The sequence below is a fragment of the Mustela erminea genome, chromosome 6 (assembly GCF_009829155.1).
Source record: "Mustela erminea isolate mMusErm1 chromosome 6, mMusErm1.Pri, whole genome shotgun sequence".
NCBI classification, from domain to species: domain Eukaryota; kingdom Metazoa; phylum Chordata; class Mammalia; order Carnivora; family Mustelidae; genus Mustela; species Mustela erminea.
The window spans coordinates 23194721-23216156 of record NC_045619.1 but is presented as its reverse complement, the minus strand read 5'-3'; the positions used below and the strand labels follow the sequence as shown (position 1 = coordinate 23216156).

Sequence of the window (21436 nt, the reverse complement as noted above, 5' to 3'; positions counted from 1 at the left end):
AATACTTTCACACCCAAATGACAAAAACTTTTGATTGTTAGCGTTTTGTGGCAGCTGAAGGCTAGGCTTATTTGCAGTGACAAACGAAATGTCATAATAGCAAAAACATGTATTTATTGAGGGCTTGGTATGAGCCATGCACTAGGTTGAATTATTTTACATGGATTAGTTTATTTAATCCTCATGACCCTAAGCTATAGTACTATTTTTATTCCCATCTTAAAGATGAAGAAACTAAGTCCTAGAGAGAAAAAACAACCTGCCCAGCTTGTAAAAGGTACCATCAGGACTGGACTTCAGGAAGCCTGATTCCATGAGGCAACAATTAAGTTCATACTCTACTCAGAGGTCTTATTTAATTAACAGTTTTCATTCGTGCATTTTCTTCCTTACTCGATATTTTTCACATTCAGTAAGCATCTTCCAGGATATAAGTTTTAAAGGAGTAAACGGTATTCTGAAGGGATGATCAGTGAGAAGCAATTTTGTTTTTGAGAGGAGAAGATGCTGGCTCAATACGGAAGAAAATGCCTATGAAGAAGAAGCAGAAAAATGAGCCAAGGGGCCAGAGCTGTTCACAGAGTAAAGCTTTTAGTTCCAGGCAAATTAATTCTGCTCCTATAGGAAAGAAAGGGCTAATTTAAAGGAATCACCCTTGTCTATCAATCCCTGTCCATAATGACAGCCATTTAGTTAGCATGGCAGGGCATGAGAGATGCCCAGTAAAACCATGGACTCCAGAGCCAAACTGGATTCAAATCCTTGCCCCACCACTTTCTACCCCTGTGACTCAAGACAGCCTCCTCGTTGCCTCTTGGACTCTGTTTTCTTATCTGTACTTGCCTCAGAGGGTTGTCATGGGGATTCAGTGAGATCACATATACAAGGTATGTAGAACCATGCCTAGCATGTAGTAGGCACCATGAAGATGTTTGCTCTATGTCGTCCTCATGAGGTGCTCAAACATTGTGTGACTAAGACATCAACAGTGGTTTTATATTTAGACATTCTTAGGGCTTTCCTATAGGAAAAGGAGATACTGGATTCAATTTCTTAGGTGGGCTTCCCTAAATTAAGCAATTCTTAGATCACCTAGATTCATTTTAATTTTAGAATTTGAGTGGTAATTTGTAAAGTTGATCAACTAGTGTGTTGCCATGATGCAGTCTGAAGGTGGAATTTTGCTCCCAGGGAAAAGCACTTTGGCATATAAATTGAATGACGATCCAATAGCAACAGACTGACCACTGTTTTGAAAATCAGAAAATGGGGCTGGCAAAAAATGGGAGATCATCCTGCCTGCAAAGACCAGGGATTAGGGAAACTCGGGTTTAGAATTTGGCTTAGCAAATGTATTTTGAGGTGATGGTAGAAGTATAGTTCATGGATCACGGTTTGGATAGACTTGCACGCGTTTAAATACCTCCCCTTCCCCCCACCCCCCGGCTTTCTTCAAAGACTTGGAATGGGTGGCTTTTGACAGCCTTTGAAGTCTTCCTTGGGGGTGAGAGAGGCTTTGTTCCTTCCAGGCAATTTGGTCCAACTCTGCTAGTTCACCCGTGGGGGAAGCCTGGCAAAATTCCAAAGGTGATTAGCATTGTATCTATTATTGCACAGGGTGGAGTGTGTTTGGGTGGTTGGAGGGGGAAACCTATAATTTCATAGCTGTTAATAGAACATTTCTGCTAAATCTCTTTTTATTCTAAAAATTGGTGAAAAGATCTCAACACACAAGATGCTCTGAGGGCACTGACGTGTCCCCAGAATAGAACGCACCCACAGTTGTTACTAAATCCTGGTGGCGCAGGTTGGAAGAGTAGAAAATATTTCCTGCAAAGATCAGTTACTGTTTTGACCCATTTTTCTGGCAGATCTAAATTAACTTTTTAATTACTTGAAGTCTGAAGACTTTGCCCCACGAATATAAAATCAGGGGTGAAGGCTTAACCTAGACCATTTAGGAAAACACATTGCATTTTAAAACCATGCTACCACTGTCTTGTTTGGGAAGAATACAACGTGGGTCAAACTCAATGTTGAGTCATCAACTATTGTCCTTCTTCATCATGCCTAAGAGTAGAAACATTCTTATTTTTTAATAGGTTCTTTGAGTTATATGCTAAATGACTACCATGTAAATAAATTAGAAGCACAATCATGCCATGCCTTTTTGTCGTCCTGGGTCATTTTCATCAAATGCTTAGTAATTTCATTGCACTTGTGTAATTAGGTGAAGAAGCTCCGCCAGAGCGTCCATGGGTCAGCTATGTAGACTCTAGCTGCCAAAGGCGCTTCTCCTTCTGAACAGAGCGCTTTGCTCAGCCAGTGTAGACATGGCCTGATAAACAATGGAACTTCTCCCTTGCTGGAGTGTGGATTGATCTCAGTCCTTAACTCAAAAATGTGCACAGGTTTGATGAGTGTTTAAATGCCTGCATTTTAGTAAAACAGGAGCTTAAATTGACAGTAATGTGAGGAATAGCATAATTTATAATGAACTTGAAAGGCAGTAGCACTCACTGTTGCTCAAGCTAATCAAGAGACTATCAGATCAAGGTTTTAACATGAGCTTAAATACATGTGGCAGGAAGGTGGTTCTTGCGGGCTCATATCTGTCAGATCTTAACACTCAACCTGTCAGAGTGCAACATGGCCGTGTCACTTTAAACCAAGATGTCACATTTATTGTGAGAAACAACCTGCTTTGTGTTTTCTTCTCTAGGATTTTACTGGGAAAAGCAAATGTAAAAGGATTTTTTTTTTTTAACACTGCATTTTTATTTTGCAGATTCTCAGGCTGATGGAGTGAGTGACAGAGTGGGTTGCCAACTAGAGGGACCCCACTCAGCATGCGGGACGGCCGCAGGGAATATATTCAGACGTGCCCAAAGAAGTTTGCCCAGCGGGAGACACATACCTTTGAGGTTTCAGTCAGGTGTGTGAAGAATGCTGGAAACATGACTTCTTGGATTTTGGTTTGGTTTGGCTTGGCTTTTGCATTTATGCTTTTTAAGGAAGTGGGAAGGTTGGTGGCCCTTGCTTGATCTTCCAACTCCTTTCGTGCCATAAAACACACCCCCAGGTTTAACGTACTCTTTCTCCTAAGGTTTGATCCTCTCTACTCTGCCGCTTGAAAGGGTCATCCTTTGTTTTATCAAAACTTTAGGTCTTAAAGGCATGATGTGGTTTTTCACTGGCAAAAGGGGCTTTGATTTTGGAGACATTTTTTTTTTTTTTTAAATTTTCAATCTGCATTTCTTCACTTATTTATTTATTTTTTTTTTATATCCAGCATAACAGTATTCATTATTTTTGCACCACACCCCGTGCTTTGGAGACATTTTTTAATTGGGGGTTGAAGTTTACCAAATTGTCTTTTACCATTTGTCTATTTCCTTAGAAAAGTAAGTGGTATTTGTAATCCATGACTTAGCTACAGCATACCTGAGGAAATTATGTTCAAATTATCTTTAAAAGCATGTGTTCATATTATCTGTAAAAAGTTGTTAAGTGTCTCTGAAATATCAAGCAAATGTAACATTTTTTAGAAAATATAACCCCCATTTTCTTTCAGGATGCAGTTACGCCTTAATAGCCTCTGTTTAATTCATTCAGAAACTACACAATTCTTGTTGCTATATTTTGTTAGAAAGGAAGGAGAGGCTGTTTCTACAGGTGTCATAGAAAAATCAATACTGAGCCACGGATTATTGGATCCCATAGAACCATGGAGACTTGGCAGTGAAATTCTTCCAAAGGTGAGTAGGGGCATTGATTTTCCTTCTCATGCCTGAAGAAATATGACACAAGGACCGGAGGCTAAATTTAGATTGGAAACAAGTCCAATCTGAAAGTATGCCTTTCAAAAAGTTAGTGACAATTTTTTTCTTTCAAAAAAAAAAATTAAACAAGGAAATGAAATGAGAATTTGAGCCTGTAACATTTTTCTTAGGTTCACCTTTTTCTTTATTCCTCTGAATGCTCTTGAAAACAATCTGACTATTTAACCAACATTTTGTCTGTAAATCAAAATCCAGTGATTTCCTCGTACACTATAAAACAGCCTCACTCTTAAGCTCATAACCAGGCATGGAGTAGTCCTTCAGCTTCTAAGAAAAAGCATATTATTTACACAGTCTTACTTAAAATATGTGCTCATTGCTAATCTTCCTTATTTGAACTGTGCATTTTTCCAGCTTTTTTGTGCCATAATTTTAGACACGTGCTTGCTTACTTGTTTACTGATTTCACAGTTTCTCCTAGATTTCAAAAAGTTGAAAAGCTACACATAACACATTGGTTGTTTTTACCGCATTGCTTAGCATTCCATTCATGCAGGCAAACGGTGCTCCTAGGTTTGGAAGTATAAATCCCAGGGGAAGTGAGCTGAAGAACATTTCACACATCACTCATCCTATTATGAGCCCTGTACTGTTCCATCTCTCTACAAGGTAAGAGATTTATTGTGAGCTGGCTTCCGCCAGTAGGAAATGACATATGCTAATCGCTCATGCTTCCAAGTGTGTGTTTTTGGAACTCATAATGGCGAGTCTAGCGATTGTTTTATAAGCTAAAGAATAATTGGAAAATTTAAGTTACTCATATACACTCTATCATGCTCATCTGTCCCCGGGTAGTGTTTGGTTGCTCTATCCTGGGACCCACATTCTGTAGTATTGTCTTTTCCTCGTGTGAAGTGGGGTGGTAAATTGGTCATTTTTATAATGTATTTTGAGCAGAGTGGGTGATCAAGGAAGATAATATGGATCTTAAAGGAGAAAATTGCCCAATCATCACTTGACTATGTCTGGGAGTAGATATAATTTAACTTTTAATACTTTGTGAGATCAAAAACCGATTTTAAGTAAGTTAAAATGTAAAATACTAGCAAGTTCATGGTAATATATATAGAATCATCTTAATAGTAAGCTTTTCTTTCTGCTGTCCAGTCGAAGATTCTTCATTCTGTTTTTCCTTTTCCTGAACTTTCAGACTGGCTGAAATAACAACAAAAATTATTTGTAATTTGTATTCTAACTTCGGATCACCTAGTTAATACCCTGACTCTGACTACCCAGAAAGAGAAGGTTATATAGAAGAAACTATCTATTAGAAGTCTGCTGCTGCTTTATTAATAAAATCGCAGGGAAAATGTGACATTCTGGATGTCCCATCTGAGGAGGTAAGATTTTATCATGTCCCATAAAATGAGATTACATTTGATTTTATGTAGCATGATTTCAGCCCCCAAGAAAGTTTGCATTTGTCAATTTGATACAGAAATCTGTAATATAACGCTTTATATACACTTTCTAAACTGTGACCAGTTTAAGGCATTGAAAGCTATGCTATGTAGTAAGGTATTTTATTTATGGATAAATTATATTATTGTGACTGTTTTTCTATCCTTCTCAGCTTGGAAAATTGTAACACAGTATATCAGATGACATACTTCAATAAAAATAAATTACAAATATTATCATTGTTCTTGGGGGGAAAGGCGTACTATTTTCTAACCTTAGGGGAGGTTTAACTTTTGACGTGTGAATTCTAAATGTGCACAAACTAAAGACAATGGCATACTTGGAAGTATTCTAGAGCTAAAATGGGAAATAAAGATTTCGTGGTAAGTGTCAGCCTTGTGTTTACTGTGGTAAAACTTTCATATCTTCCTGGGAAGGACAAAAGTGCGAAACACAATGGAGAATGATGGAGGACAGGAGCTGGACATATGGAAAGTTCAAGGTGCCTGTAGATACACAAATATCTGTTCCTCTTTATTTGGTACCTATTCTGTAATCCACTACAGTGGCCACGTGCTCACTTTGTAGTTCAAAAATATTGGTGTTTTCAACATCACTGCCCATTCTGTTTATACCAAAATCCCCTTTGATGCGTAAAATATATCTTATCCACGTCTGAGCAACATGACTGTAGACATTCTCTCTTTGGGTTATGCACATGGTATGACTTTTCCTAAAATGTTGCAAAGATGAATCTGCACTAGATAATTTGTAGCTTGTAAAATATCATGAATTTTTCAGGGGAAAAGTGGCAATTAATGGAAGCATAATTATCTTCAATGTGAAAATAGTCTGGGATGCTAACTTTGGCAAGCTCAGTGTCTTTGACTCATTATCATTTTCTTTGCTTGCTTTGTTGTCATTCTTTGGGTTCTTTCTGGATCCATCTCTCTTTTGTTCCCCTTCTACTGGTCTATTGTATTCCAGTTGGCAGTTAAAGAACAGAAACAGAGCAATAGACTGCATGGCTACATTTCTCCAGGGCCACCAACTGGGAGTTAAGCTGACTAACATTTTGAAAGCCCAGCCCATTTCATTCACAGCAGGCAAGGCAGGTAAAAGCATTTCCGTACTAAAGTACACACTTTGTTTCTCCAGGTTTTTCTGGTCTAAATTCTCTTGTTTGCCAGTTGGGGGGAGAGACGAAAAGGAGGTTGGGGACCAAATGCCTGGGGTATTTAATCAAATGCCCAGCAACGCCTGATTATAGGATATAGAAATTTCACTTTTGAGGATTAACTATGGTGGATTTTGTCAACCCAAATGGGGTCCCCCCTCTACCCAGCATGTTATTGGGCTACTTCCTACCACTGCCTAAGTACGATGCAGTAGGAGAATTCCAAATTGCTTTAATAGTAACTCCAGGGTTAGCAAAAACTAAATGTGCAGGGTGAAAAGTCCTATAAAACATAGGTATATGTGAAGTTCCTCTAAGAGTACATGTTGCATGTTATTGTTTGCTTCTGGAAGAACAAGAAAGTGAGAATTGATTTTACTTTGTTATGTTAATTTGATTACTATTTCCTAAGTGGTAAGTATACACCTCCTTAAATATTTTATGAAGCTCATTTAATCAAGCAAATATCCTAAAGCACATCGCTGTATTGATTCTTGACTTTTCAATCTGTCGCTCTGCCACCGTGGATGCCTTTTTCTCATGTGCTGGCAGAGGAAGGCTCAGGGAACTGAGAGAGGGAGTAGAGGCACCTGCCTTCTGTTGGAGCAGCAGCAGTTGTCTCATTGGAGGGGCTTTCCTCGCAACTGGTGAAATTGGGATGATAATATCAGTTTGCATTCATACAGAATATATACTTAAGGAAGTGTGAGAGCACTATGCAAGAGTTGTCTGAGAGGATGAACGTAATACACATGTCAGGCAAGAAGACTAAAGTTCTGAGATGTATTAGATTATTGTAAGAATATCATAGCTCATTTTAAGACTAAATTGGCATGCTTCCTAGCTGGAGCCCACGGCCCACATACTGAAGGAAATCTTACAGAGCCTATTTCACTGGAGTTGGAGCCTGTATGTGCACCATCTTACAGTGGAGCAGAACCCCTGTTTGTTTTATGTTCTAGGACTGATCTCTGGATATTTCTTAGCAGACAGGATCAGAAGTTCATAGAAGGTGCAGTGGGAAAATTAAATAACTTTGAAGTTATGAATAACTTTGAATATCTTTGAAGTTTTAGCAAAAAAGAAAAAAAGAAAGAAAAGAAAAAAGAATGATGAAAGGTCATGGATGCTTGCACCATGACCGTCCCTGGAATCTTTTCAAGAGTATGAGGTCCCTTCTAGTTTAGTATTTAGATGTATTCTTTAGCCAATTTGTCTTCAATCTGACAAAGATTTCCTATTTATAAATGTCTCTTGGGGTCCATGAGGAATCTCAGACACTCATTTATTTTGTAAAGAAGTGTTCAGGACCAGTAAGTTCAAAATATTTTGAAGTTACTGTGTACTTGCCTCCACTGAAGTGATAGTGCCATGTTGGTGGCCATGTTCTTCCAGACACTCAACGCAGCCAACCTCCACTGCCCTTTGGTGCACTAAATGGCCTCTGGATGTCCAGTAGCATGAGGTCTCATGTTTCTTTATTTAGTGCTTTCTGGTTTCAAAACTCTTTCCAGGGATGGTCATGGTTGGGTGAAAATGGTGGAGGATAATGTGTGTGTGTGTGTGTGTGTGTGTGTATGTGTGTGTGTGTTTCTTTTCTAATTTGTTAAATGAAAAATGCTGGAGAATAAAATGCCCTTCTTTTGTTTACCATTCAAATAATTGCATGAGATGTGAATCACAGCTTGATGGTCATGGTGAGGAGCGAGGGAAGGAGGCGGTTACTCTTCAGCTACTATGGTTCTCAGGGGCCCACTCTACTGTCTTAATAAGCTCAAAAGAATGATGTACCATTTCACTCTAATGTGACATAAAGATAGCAGTTCCTTTAAACAGATTCATTTTTAAATATGAAAGGCAGTGGTCCATGGTCCGGGTTAAATACGTGCACATGCGTATTTGCATGCGTATACTTCTTGTACACATTTCTTGGCCAAGTGGTACACATGGTGGAAGAGAAACCACAAGGACTCTAAGGGTTGGAGGATGTGGGTGTTACCCTAAACAGGTACCAAAGCAAGTCATGTTTAGTTTGAAGGAATTCACTCATACTTTACATTCTGTTTCGTTATATATCGTGATTGTTTTATTTTTTAAAAAAAGTAATTTGGTTGTTGTTGAGTACATCTGATATTTGAGATGAGTGAGCCATGTTTGCCCTTTTGTGATTCTTTCAGAAGAACATTTGTCGAGTGTCCGCTATGTGCCAGGTGCAGTCTCACCCCTCTCCCCAACACTGTCACATATCCCAGACACTCCTGGTCAAGTCTGAAAAGCCCGGAGTATTGATACGCAGGGGTGCGAAACAGATGAATTGGCAATAGATATGTGAATTGTAAATCACCGTAACTCCTTGATACTGGGCACGCTTTGCACCCAAGGATTTTAGCTGACTGTTGTCAGAATTTAGCCCCATCAAATCTGTGAATTTTTATTGAGCTTAAAGCAATTCCTTTAGACTTGAGATTACCTTGTTACTTTGCTTTTCAGAGACACAGAAAGTTCTTCATTTCCTACTTCCCCACCTAAAGATTGACTCCCCCCAACCACATTCACTCTTACCCTCCTTGTTTCCCATCTTTTCTGAAGATAAACTGCTGCATTTTTTTCCTTGTCTAATTTTTGTGGACCCAGTATGTGTTAAACCAGAGATTAGAAACTCAGCGGATGGGGGCTCTGAGTTCTCCGCTGCAGGTCTGCAGTATGGACTGATACATGTTTGTGTCTGTGTCACACTGTGAAAACACTGTCGCTTAAGTTTGGTGCATAAATGTAGCAGTTAAACTGGAATTGGATTAACTAGTTTGAGTTCCTGCTGTACTGCTTACTAGCTATATAAACAGATTCCAGCCCTGCTTCTTCAGTTATAAAATGAGGAAAGTAATCAGACCTTCCCCCATTGGGTTGCTGTAAAGATTACATGGAATAATGAGTATAAAGCACACTGTTTAGCATATGGTAGGTCAATAAACATTAGCAGTGATCTTTAGTACTCCTCTTAGTTATCGCCTATCTGTGCAGATACACATATACGGTATATATACAATTTTTCTATAAGCTGCATTAGGCAAAGAATTGATGGCTAATCTTAGACGACATCGTGAAAAGGCAGTATCTGCCGTCAGCAATGCCAGCTTTTATGGAAAAGGTGCATTCTGTCCTTATTCCCCTGCAATGCCCAGTTCCCTGCCCTGCTGCTTGCCTTTCCTGGATAAACCCTCCATGGAGCAAGGACCTGAAATTTATCCACACAAAGGTCTATGTGACAGAGAACATTTGAGGTGTTGCCCTTGTAAAGGTCACTAACCTCTTATCAAAGATCAAATACTGAGCTGATGAGATTGCTGGCAGCCAGCAGCAGCTGGAGAAATTTATTTGACAGTGCGATCTCTCCCTTGCCTCTGGAGATCTCCCCAGAGTGGGAATGGCTAACTGGGCCAAGGGGTGAGGTTAGTTCTGCGGCCAAAGGTGCCTGTTGGGACTCTCCTGGGGTTGTCTGACATCCTCAAAGCCTGCCTCTCTAAGCCTGGGGCCACTTAAAAATGTCTGTCAGCTTTTCCTTTTTATTTTCTGGGTTTTGAATCTAGTTATGCCTTAGACCACAACCTGAAGTCCTTTGATCATTTTTTTCCTAATACACTTCTTTATTTTTGGATATACATCCACTTGTCACTGTGAACACCCCATCCATATATTCATTCTCGGTTGCCCATTGTTTCTTTCACAAAGGCTTGTATGCATGGTGTCAAGTTGTTTGTGCATCAAGCTACCATGCTGAGACGTTCTCCCGAAATATTCTCTCTCTCTCTCTCTATATATATATATCCCTCTACTTCACCTATACTCTCCATGCACATATTCAAGAGTTTAGAGCATTGGGTTTGGGATGACAGTATGTCTTCACCAGCAAGATATGCTTGGACAACAATTTAATTTCTCAGCCTCAGTTTCTCAGTTTTGTGGGAATAACAGGATCTGCCATCGGCCTCTAAGAATCAAATTAAAGAGTTCTCTAAAGTCAAACATAGTGTAGAAGCTTTTTGGTCTTCTTTTTTGCCCATCCTAACTACCTCCTCAAGCAATTTTTTTTTAATAGAGAGCATGCAGAGACCCATTAGGCTTAGTAATTTGTGAGAGAAGAAATCAAATAACCTCTCTTTAACATTTTCCCTCATTACCTGAAATGGCTCCTTCTGTGCGTTCTTTTCTCTCTATCTCTTGCCTCCTGTCAGCGACTCAGGGATGGCCCAGAGGAGAGTGTTCTCAATGAAAGTATAAGAAGAGAAATGTCCACTGGTAAACAAGGGGCCCACACTGATGGGCTAGATCCACAAGTCGCTTCTCAAAGGAACCAGATCATTCTGTAGCATATCCGGATGTGGCCTGGTCAGGCTGCCATGTCCCCAGGTCACTCAGAAGTTTGGACTATGGCCATGTGAGGCATTAACATTTTTAGAATCTTCTACACAAAGTGGGAAATAATTAGAAGCTAGTATTTATTGAGTATCTACTATGTGCAAGACACTTTGAATAATGATAACAGCTAACTGGATTTTTGCTAGACATCAATTAGGCACTGAGTTACAAACCTTATCCAATTATCTAATCCGTACAACAACTTTGCAGTAGTGGTATATGTCCATGTTATAGTTGAGGAAAGAGAGCTCTCTGGCATCAAACCATTGTTTTCTGGATTTCCCCAAGGATCCTGAGATTTTGCACATGGTCCAGGCCAGCCCAACCCTGTACGTTACATCACACTGCTGTCCTGAGTACTCTCATTCTCAAAAAGGACCTTTTTTCTCCCCCTCTTAAATTGATCATATTTTGTGGGCTGATATTTTCATAAAATATAATAAAAATGAATTACTGAAAAAATAGAATTAAAAAAGATGTATGAAACACAAACTCATTTATTATTGGATTCCACAAACATGAAATTACTCAGGTTGAAACTGGAAAAAGCCACATCCCCTGTTTTTTGTGTGTTTTTTATCTCACCAAAGTTCAATAGTATGTCTTAAAAATATGCCTTCACAAACTGAATTAATTTTGCATGTGATATGTCCGTTATTGGAAGGCCTGTCATCTTACAACCTACAGACCCAAGAAATGCAGGCCACTCTAAATTAGTTTATTTGATAATGGAGATACCACTGTGTTACAGGTATATCACTCTCTCTCCAGGGGACAGGCTCATTGTTGGGCTGATTAATAATATTCTCTCCTGCTGTATCCAAGTGAGTTAAATGAAAAGAAGCATGATAACACAAAGCCAGCAAAGCAAATGGGTTAGTTCCTCCAGCAGCTAGTGCTCTTCTGGGCAGAGCAAGTTAGCTGAGTGGCTTCCCCTTTTCAGCATTCCTGAAAGCAAATTTTAAAATAGAATGGCCATGAAAAACAGCAAATGCATGTTTCCCAAGGGAGAACAGGATCTATAGCAGGTGCCTATCTCCATATCCATCTGTAGAAGTGTCTGCAGGAAATAGATGAGAGAAAAAGGCTTAATAAACATAAAATGTCAGTTGCTATTTTTGATTTGTATTTAGCAACATCATGTCTAAGATTTCAAGACAAAACTGTTTTTGCCGGATTCCTGGCCCAGCATTCCAAGCACATCACTACTGTTTGGAATGCTGCATCTACATGACTTCAGTGTTGGTTATAGTTCATCTTAATTGGGCTTCAACTTCAGGGAAGAGATGCTACATTTGAGGACCTGTTTCGATCACCGTGTCACCAGTGTTAATACTTTGCCAATATAGAACTTTCTTCGCTCTCAGAGAAAGTAAAAATGATGGCAGAAAATACAGAGGATTCTCGTTTGCCCTTATAATGGAGCCCTTATAATGCTGACCATTACATGGGCAACCTTAGTCCCCTGAAATTCAAATGGAGCTCCATTCTTGTTCTTAAGCAATGTCCTGCCTTGGCATTTAACCCATTATTCGAATTTACTATAATCATTTATATGTTGATCTTTCATTGATGGAATGAATACCCACTAAAATTCAGATCCTGGGATTGGTAGATCTTGGAGAAACAATTGTGGCAATGTGGTTCTACCTTCAAAGAGTTTCCAGCCTGGTTGGGGAAGCACAGGGTACAGAAGTAGATTTAGAACATCACAGCACTTGCCATAATAAATGAAGGGACTGACTGGCTTATCAATGTGGAGGAAGTGACAAACTCAAGCTATGGAATCAGAACACTTCACAACATAGGTGACAGACAGCCTAGAGCTGGAAAAATGAATAAGAGTTTAAAATTTAGGAATGGTGGGACACTTGACTGGCCCAGTCAATAACGCATGCAATTCTTGATCTCAGGGCTATGAGTTCAAGCCCCACACTAGGCATGGAGCCTACTTTTTAAAAATTTAGTAATGGTAAATACAATATTTTTGTACAGTGTGGTTTTCTTTGGATTCTTTTCACGGTGTGTTTTCTGGGGACTCTTAATTGATTTCCCAATGGAATTCTCTTTATGGAATATTTCATATTGTTTCTCTGCTTCTCCACCTTGCATGTCTTGTGTTTGGACAATAGCTAAAAGTTAGAGGAGTTAAAAGCAAAATTTTATTCATGCCTCCCTACTGTCTTTGCCATACTGACCGCCAGCAGCCTCCTTCTAGTTTCACAAATTCAGCAACTCTGATGATGTTTTATTTCCTTCTTTCCCTATGATAAAATTTATCAGTAGTTAATGAGCGCCTAACTGTTAAATAGACTTTAGCCTTGCCTCAAGGATCTATGAAACCAGGCATACTTAAGATAGCAGTTAGTTTTTTTAAAAAGTAAGCTGTGCCCTCTCAATTTTAGCTATAGGAGCCTTTACAAAATGGGGACTTTTGCTTTAGAAAATGAGAATAAGCGAGTGGTCTGTAGAGAGATTTGAAAATGTTTTAAAACACATTTTTCTTACCTTTCTCTTCCTTCTTTTTCCTTTCTCTCTCGCTTTTTTTTTTTTTTTAAGAATTCCAGGGAAAAAGAATAGTACTTGCTAAAAAAGCATAAATACTTTTAAGAATAAAGATTGTAAGCATGCATAAACTAGACATGCCAACAAAGAGCAAGGACAACATTGAACAGCAGGAAAAAAAAAATGCCCAAGTGAGCCAGATAGGCTGCCTGACCATGTTTAGTTGAAAACTAGATACTGGGTGGGGCTACACGGAATGTAAGGGTCATTGACAAGGAGTGCTACCTCTGTATGTCAGCTAAAGGATGAAGGTAGCATGTGGTTATATACAGTCAGAAAGTGGCAAGAGTAAATCTCAGTATCTTATTTTTGTAAGAACATACATTCTATTCCCATCCAGAATCCTGCAACTCTGATATGAATAAAGACCTCTGAATATCTGCAGTAGTTTATAGTAAGTGCTCAGTAAATATCAGTCACTGTTCATTTAAGATAGGCTGACACAATTAAAACACTATTTTTAAACCCAAACCAAAACCTTGACACCATGCCTTCACATGTACCAGCAGCATAGTTCTTCTAGGGATTGGAGACACTGCAGAAAATGAGAAAGACTTATCCTCAATCCTACAGTGCTTAGGGCTCAGAGAGGGACACAGATGATCATCTAGTGTTAGGCATGTGACAACAGGCTAAGTAGAGGGCACAATGGCATAACTAAAAGGAGAGATGTAGCCAGGTCGTGGGGAATGTCTGAGGAGGAACTTTCCTCAGAAAGTGAGCTTTCAGGTGGGAACTGGAGGATTTATTGAAGCTGGCCAGCAGTGAAAATAGGCTGAGATTGGGCAGAGTTTGGAATACCAGGGTAGGGTCAGGTAGGAAAAAATGTTGAGCAAATGTGAGAGATAGGGTTGGATGTCATAATAACACATTGGCTAAAACCCAAGACGTAAGAATTGGAGGATAGCCCTGGGAGTTCACAGGAGTGGGAAGACCAATTACCAGCGGACAAAAGATCTGAGACCTGGAGCCAACCCAGACACTTGTCACAGGCCAGCTTACATGTGTCTCTTGATCTGGTACAGTTCCCTTTCTTACATCTGTAAAATGGTGGGAATGATATATACCTTGCCTTGCTCATAGACTGGCACGTGTATTAGGAGAGTTCTTTGTGAACAATAAACCATAAATGAAGGTAGGCCCTGTTTATTGGTACTTTACATGGCTAGGAAACCACTGGGGGCAAACATCTCAAAATATAAATCTATTTTGGAAGGTCTAGATCCAAGACTGCGTACTCAATGAGCCCGACAAGGTCACAGTAAAATGAATGGGCCTCAAGCAGAGTGACGATAGAGAATAGTGGGGACTCTGGCAAACTGGAGAAGGCACACCCTGTCAGAAAATCAAAATAATGTGTTGTTATATAAGAATACAGATCTAGCCATGCAAGGTCTTCTAATTTTAACTTCTAAATCTTTAAAGACCTTCTAATTTTAAGTCTGGAAATTCAAATGTTTATGTGAACCTGGTTGGTGACTAGTTCAAATATTCAGCAATGCCATTTTGTAGGTCAACATGAAACAGTGTCCCACTCCACATGCACCCCAAAGACCTGTGAATTCTGACCTGGGGACTGTGATGTCAGGTTCAGATGAATAATGGAGAATGAATACATCCCTAATCCTTTGAAATCATCAATGTCATATAAGCAAGCCACATTCTCTGGTGTGCAAAGACCAGGTATGAGGGTGGAATGTGATGTCCATGGCAGTCTTCATGGTCCTTGTCACTGGACTGCTAAGACGTTTTGCTTACTCTTATCTTTTTTTCCCTTCTGTAAAACCCACTGCAGCCCTCAGAGTCCTACTTGCTGATTTCTGCACTGAATATGCCACCCCCTTGCTCAAGAACATCAAGTGGTGGCTCCCATCACATACATCCAATGCAAATTGTATCTTCACCTATCTTCTCTTGCTTTGTCTTCCTCCTTGGTCATCCCACCTAATTCCTTCTTTCTGTTCCATTCCTCATGCTCTGCATCTTACTAAAAGCCAGCTCTGTACTTTTATCCATGCACACTGAGCCTTCTGAATGCACTTTATTGACTCTCTGCCCTCAGTGTTCTTTAAAACCACAAACACGCAATTGCAGAGCATGCAGCTTTTTTTCATAGACTTAACAGAAACTTTCTTAACGTGAGCAAGAAATGTGGGTCTTGTTAATCATTTATGATTATGCGTTTATGATTATGACTGTCTTATTAAACTACATTAAATCTCAAGCCAACTGAAAGATGTAAATACCTGATTAAGAATGCAAGGACACACACTTTAATGACTAAGTTTAATCCCAAATTTAATGACTGTTTCCTAAAATACAGTTCTTATTTTATCTCAGCATTTTCATCATAATATTTAAATATCATCCCAGAAGTATTATTAGCACAATAACCTGCGTGTGTAATGAGTGTGATATCATAAAACCTCAGGTTTATCTTTGGTTTTTGTATTACCAATAAAGGAGGAGGACTCTGAGTATTGCGTTCCTTTTTAGAAACACGACGAGAAAAGTTCTTAGAAAAAATTACATGCATTAAAAAGGGGTCACTTATATTTGTTTTCATATTTATTTTCACTGTATCTTGGATATCCTAATACGTATGATTTCAGACTTCAATTTGTTTTATATCCAGGATATGAGGATAAGGAAAATGAGTGGTTTCTTTTTACTTCTTGCTCTACTGAGTTCTACCCTTTGGAAATGGAATAAATGCCTCTTAGACTTGTTCTCTATGATTGGAGAAGGAAGTAATATAAGAAGGATTACCTTCCTGGAAACCTTGGTCACCCCCATTTGAGAGCCTCTCATTTTAGTCTTCATAGTATGTTCACTTTTATTTCACTTTGTTGTTGATGGCCTATGAAAGTATTTTAATTGGAAAATACTAGGTCTAATTTCTTTCTGGGATTCATACTTTGATACAGGTGAAATTTAGTTGTTAGATGCATGCAAATTATTCAGAGTTGTCTGAGGCAAAATCAATGGGATGGTTTCCCTTCAGGTACTCAGTTAGAAAAATACTAACACTTAACTCCTATGATTATGCTACAGGATCACAAGCGCACATAGAAGCCATTAGGATTGCCTCGGTAATCAGCGAGGAACACGAATCTCAAATGAATGACTGCTTGCAAAGAGTTTGGGTTTTGACAAAAGTTTAAACAGAACCTGACAGCTGCAATGGGCTGTGTTTAGACTTCACCTACTGTAGGGTAGCAGATGCTCAGATATGACAACAAAGACTGAAAAGGTTTACAGTGAAAACTCACTGAGAGCAACACTTGTCTTCTGCAGTAATGAATACTTCAGGCTTTTTACTATGAATTGCAAATAGTTTCTTTCATGAAATCCATAAATAGAGGTGGTGACAATGCCCTGTACTACTCTCTCATTCTTCTCCGTTAACTAGCGAGATGTATGTAGTTACAGGTGCATATTGATAACGGAATGGAGAATACATGAGTGGCTTCTGCTTTACCAAAATTGCATTTATGTTTATTCTTCTAGGGTTTTCAATGTAATCCAAAGAAAATTTCTGGAGCTGGATTTAATTTTTGGTATCACTGTCATGACAGATTTTTTTTAAAAATTTAGGAAAATTTCTGCATCATTCTTATTGCCAAAAAAAAAACACCAAAATTTGATTTGTAAATTTTGAAATACGATGGAAAGAAAGTGGTCAGGTGTAAATATCTGAAAAGCAGTTTATTTTCTTATACATTGCCAAGAGGATAAGTACACCCTAGATGTAAGACATGAAGGTGTGAATTACTTAAAATATGTATTGACTTCTATATGAATAAGAAGCCATTTTATTATTGAAAAACCATTTATTTTAATAGAAGTAGCCATTAAGCTATTTATAGTAAGTACCTTTCATGATATACTGTATTCTTATTATAATGTCAGATAGATACGACATGCATGACCACATAAGATTTTATATTATAATTTACAGGAATGTATTAGTTACCAGGCTATCCCTTAACTGTCCAAATTTATCCCACAAATAGAGCTTTATAAAATGGCTTAAAAATCTACTTCCTTATGACTTGTTTAGCTAATTTGAAAAGGTAGCCTTTGTGTCTAACATGACAGACATGTTGAAATGAAAATCCTGGTGATTTTCTTTCCCTTTCTGAATGCTCATCATTAATTTTCAGTGATTAATGTAAAACATGTATGTATCAAAAATATCAGTTTTATATGTACAACTACTTTCTATTTCCTAGGCACTGTGCCAGGTTCTGGAGATACAAAGATGAGTGAAATAGATTCTTTGGTCCTTAAGGACTTCACTGTGAAGTCCAAATGACAGGAAAATGGATAAATTGCCACACAAGAAAATTAAAGATTTCGTTAGTTTCAGTAACTCTGTGGGGTAACTGGGAAAGGTTTTACCCAAAAAGATGATATTCAGGCTCATTATTAAAGGATGCAGAATGAAGACGTGGGGGAAATCATCTAGGCACAGAACATAACACCTGCAAAGTTTGCCCGCAATTACTGTGGAAAATCAATACAGTGAGGCTTCGGGTAGATGTACACATGAAGGAGGAGAGGTAAATGATGAATTAGAAAGATGTGATGAGGCCAGATGGTGATGAGCTTTGAATACAAAGGAAAGGAACCTGAATTTTTAATCTTGTAAGAAATGGCCAGCCAAGGTATATGATTGCACTTTTGTTTTTTAAGGGGGCTCGTGATTTTGAAATGCTGTTATCATTATTATTATTTGGAGATAGCTAATTCTGTCAGTCATGAAAAAAATATACATAAGGAGAAACAAGAAGGGAAGGATAAGGAAGATTTTGTCCTTTATTAGCCCTCTAAATAATAAGGAGCTGATTTTACAAATGACGATGAGAATGAAGAGGCTAGATTCAGTAAACAATCCTCAGTTAGTAAAAAGAGTTGTGATTGTTTCGTTTGTATGAATGAAACACCTTTTGAGTACCCTGTGAGGCAGGTGAATGTTAGCTGGACAGAAGAGGTAATTTATATATGGAGCACCTTTCCTCTCCACTTCTAATCTAGGAGAAGGAGGGAAAGCATTAAAGAGTCCTGCCCAGGGAACTTAGCAAACTAGCTCCCGCTGAAAGGATGAACAGGGTGGGAGAGTCAATCAAAGGAGATCGACGAAGCAAGGGAACCTCAGGGAAGAGCGACACCAAGGGAGCCGAGGGGGGGGGGGGGGGGAGAAAAAGGAAAAAAAAAAAGTGGATTTTGAGGAGAAGAGAGTCTTACTGGTGCCAAATTCCACTAAGCTGCCAAGGGTATGAAGATGAAGTATCCAGCCTTTGGCTGGAAATAAGGAAGTTTAGGATCATCTCAGAAAGACTGAATTAGTAGGAATGTAAGCCATAGTGAATAGGACTTGAGAAGCGTAAGAGTTACAGCCAGCAGCCTACATTTTCTAGACATTCCGTATGGAAGGGAAGGGGGTGGGAACAGGATGTGGAAGGCGGGGAGCAAGCAGTGGAAGGATGGAAGGAAAGCTTTTGGAAAGACCAAAGAATGGAGCATGTTTGTAGGGAAAGATGTTTATAATGAGGGAAAGAGAGGCCAAGCAGATTACCTCATGGAGTGACTCCTGGGGGAGGGAGAAGTTAATCCATCTGGAGGAGGGGCCTTCAAAGGAACAACATATACCTCTCCCTTCCAAAAGAGGAGGGAAGAAGCTAAGGATGATTATCAGCTGGTGAAATGAAGCTATTTTTACCTCTTGGGCTCTTTTTTATTCTTTAGGGAGTAGGAGGCAAAGTAGTCCACTGAGAGGGGACAAGTGAAGAGTAGCAAATATTTGTAAGAGCTCTCTTGATGACTAGGGCAGGGAGATGCACTGGTATAAGTGAAGGAGTTTCTGAAGGCATCCCTTTGTATTGGCATCAATCAGCCCAGTGGTGTAAGTTTTTTCAGCATCCCGGAATGGCTTTGGAACAAGAACAGAGAAAATGTATTAATTAGATTGCCCAGAGTTAGGAATTAATCCAGGCATATGACAGAAGGACAGTGGGGCAAAATATAAAAGTATGAAATTGATAATGAAGTGATGTAGGGTGGCAGATGCTGAATGGTCAAGACTTAGAACTGCTTTTGTTTTACTACAATTTTGGAAGTTTAGGAAGTTTAGGCAGAAAAAAATGAATGTATTCCACGTCAGCTTTAAAAGAAGACAAATATTTAGACAGAATCAGCTCTCTTCTTTACTTGAGTCATCATTGGGTATAAGGTGGCATAACCGGAGGAAACCCACACTCAATGACTTAATTTTCTTGAGTTTTTATAGTAAAATGAGTTCTTAGAAAGCTCAACCTTTGAATAGGATCTTAACCAGAAGACCATTATTACTTTGTCTCAACAGCTATCTTTGTAACTGCTTGAATTCTCACTTACATTTTAGTTAGTAAGAGGGAATAAAGATAGACCTTTGAGAAGGGATAATTATAAATTTATTTGTAAAGACTATTGTAGGCATACAGCTGATACTAGAGTTACTCTATTCTGTCTTAAGTCAGATCTTTAATTTACTGTCACAGAAATGTGTTGAAGTCTGCCTTCACGTATAAAAAGCTTTTTCATTAATATGTTCTCTGGGGTGTGACATAGTGAACTATATACTGAACTTGATGGCCCTGTTCTGCTCTCAACCACTTAAATCCAAATATGTCACTTTATAACTTAGGGCTTCAGTGTGATCAGCATGAAAATAACTGCTTTCTCCCAAGGTTCAGGCTCAGAGCCTGCCATGTAGGAGAAATCACCTTATCATAAAATCCTTTTTGACGGACAGTTAAGATGGCTCTATCTTCTCTCAATCTCTTTCCCTTTCTCCTCCCCATATGAGGTCAGAGTATTCTGGAAACATACAAGTAAAGTCCAACATCTCCTCCTTATCCATCACTCCAGTCTGCAGCACAAGTGCGCTAGCTTGAGGTAGGTGCCTCTTCTGTTTGTTTCTAGAGCAACTGAAATTCATTCCATTGTTCATCTGGTCAACAAGTATCTATTGAGTGCTTACTGTACGATAGTCACATTTCTGGATTCTGGGTGACATCTGTGAACTTAAGGAATTCTCTGTAGTGCTATTTTTACCCCACCATGCTGAAATTCTATGCTCATGTTTATGTCTTACCTATTAGACTGTACCTACCTGAAGAAAAGGAATTGTGCCTTATTTCCTCAAATCCTCATGATGTAGTGTAGTGTGTGACACAGGTGGGTGGTCAGTAAAGATGTGCTGAGTAAGTCAGTTAGCACCGTTAGATCAGTTAACCTAAGCGCATTTATACTCAGAGACTTAACAATGGAAGAGATCTATTTACAGAAGACTTAGTGTAACTTATCTCTTAAGATGTGGCGATCTGCCATGTTAAATACAAAGAAATAATTTTAATTAACTTGCTTTGTTCCGTGACCTCAGAAATGAAGCAACTCTGTCATTTTCGTGAAAGTTACAGTTAAACTTCTATGAGGAACATTTACTGAAAGTGCCAACAATAGATGGCATTAAAAAAATTCTATTCATAAAAACCAGAGAGGGGCAGTTGAAGCCTGTAAAGAAAATAAGCTCTTTGGTTTTCATTGTTGCCACCTAATAAGTGATTTCTATGAGTCGCTTATTTACTTTGTAATTGAGCAAGTCATGAAATGAATCGAGCTTCCACAGATTTGATGCAAATGAAGATGAACCATCATGTGCTTTTACTTAATAAGAAATTGAATTTTCAAGATATTAAGAAGATTGGTACATTGTATGGTTATAATGCTATTATTCAAACAAGTGATTATCCAGTTTGTCTCAGTAGAATGTTAGTTAGCCTATTTGAGAGGAATATTTCTGTTAAATTGGCAGTTGCTTGAATTCATTGGTCAAAACTGCTTTGCTATTTCAGGAGGTTGCTTCTGGACAACTGGTGATACAAACATTTGTTATGTATGTTCACTCTATGGGACACCCACCAAAATGGCCAACATTTTTTGTATTAAATTTACCACTTGTTTCTTTGAGTTTGTTTTCATCAAATAAGTA

General features: G+C 38.7%; 1 long non-coding RNA gene across 3 annotated transcripts in view; it reads left to right on the top strand.

Annotated features, from left to right (window-relative positions):
- The window catches only part of LOC116592978, a 98288-nt gene that overhangs the window by 28795 nt on the left and 48057 nt on the right, over positions 1-21436 (top strand). For all 3 annotated transcript variants that reach the window (XR_004286683.1, XR_004286682.1, XR_004286681.1), the window contains exons 4-7: positions 2789-2935; positions 3654-3758; positions 4339-4451; positions 4993-5182. This is a non-coding gene — a long non-coding RNA (uncharacterized LOC116592978). The remainder of the gene's footprint in view (positions 1-2788; positions 2936-3653; positions 3759-4338; positions 4452-4992; positions 5183-21436) is intronic.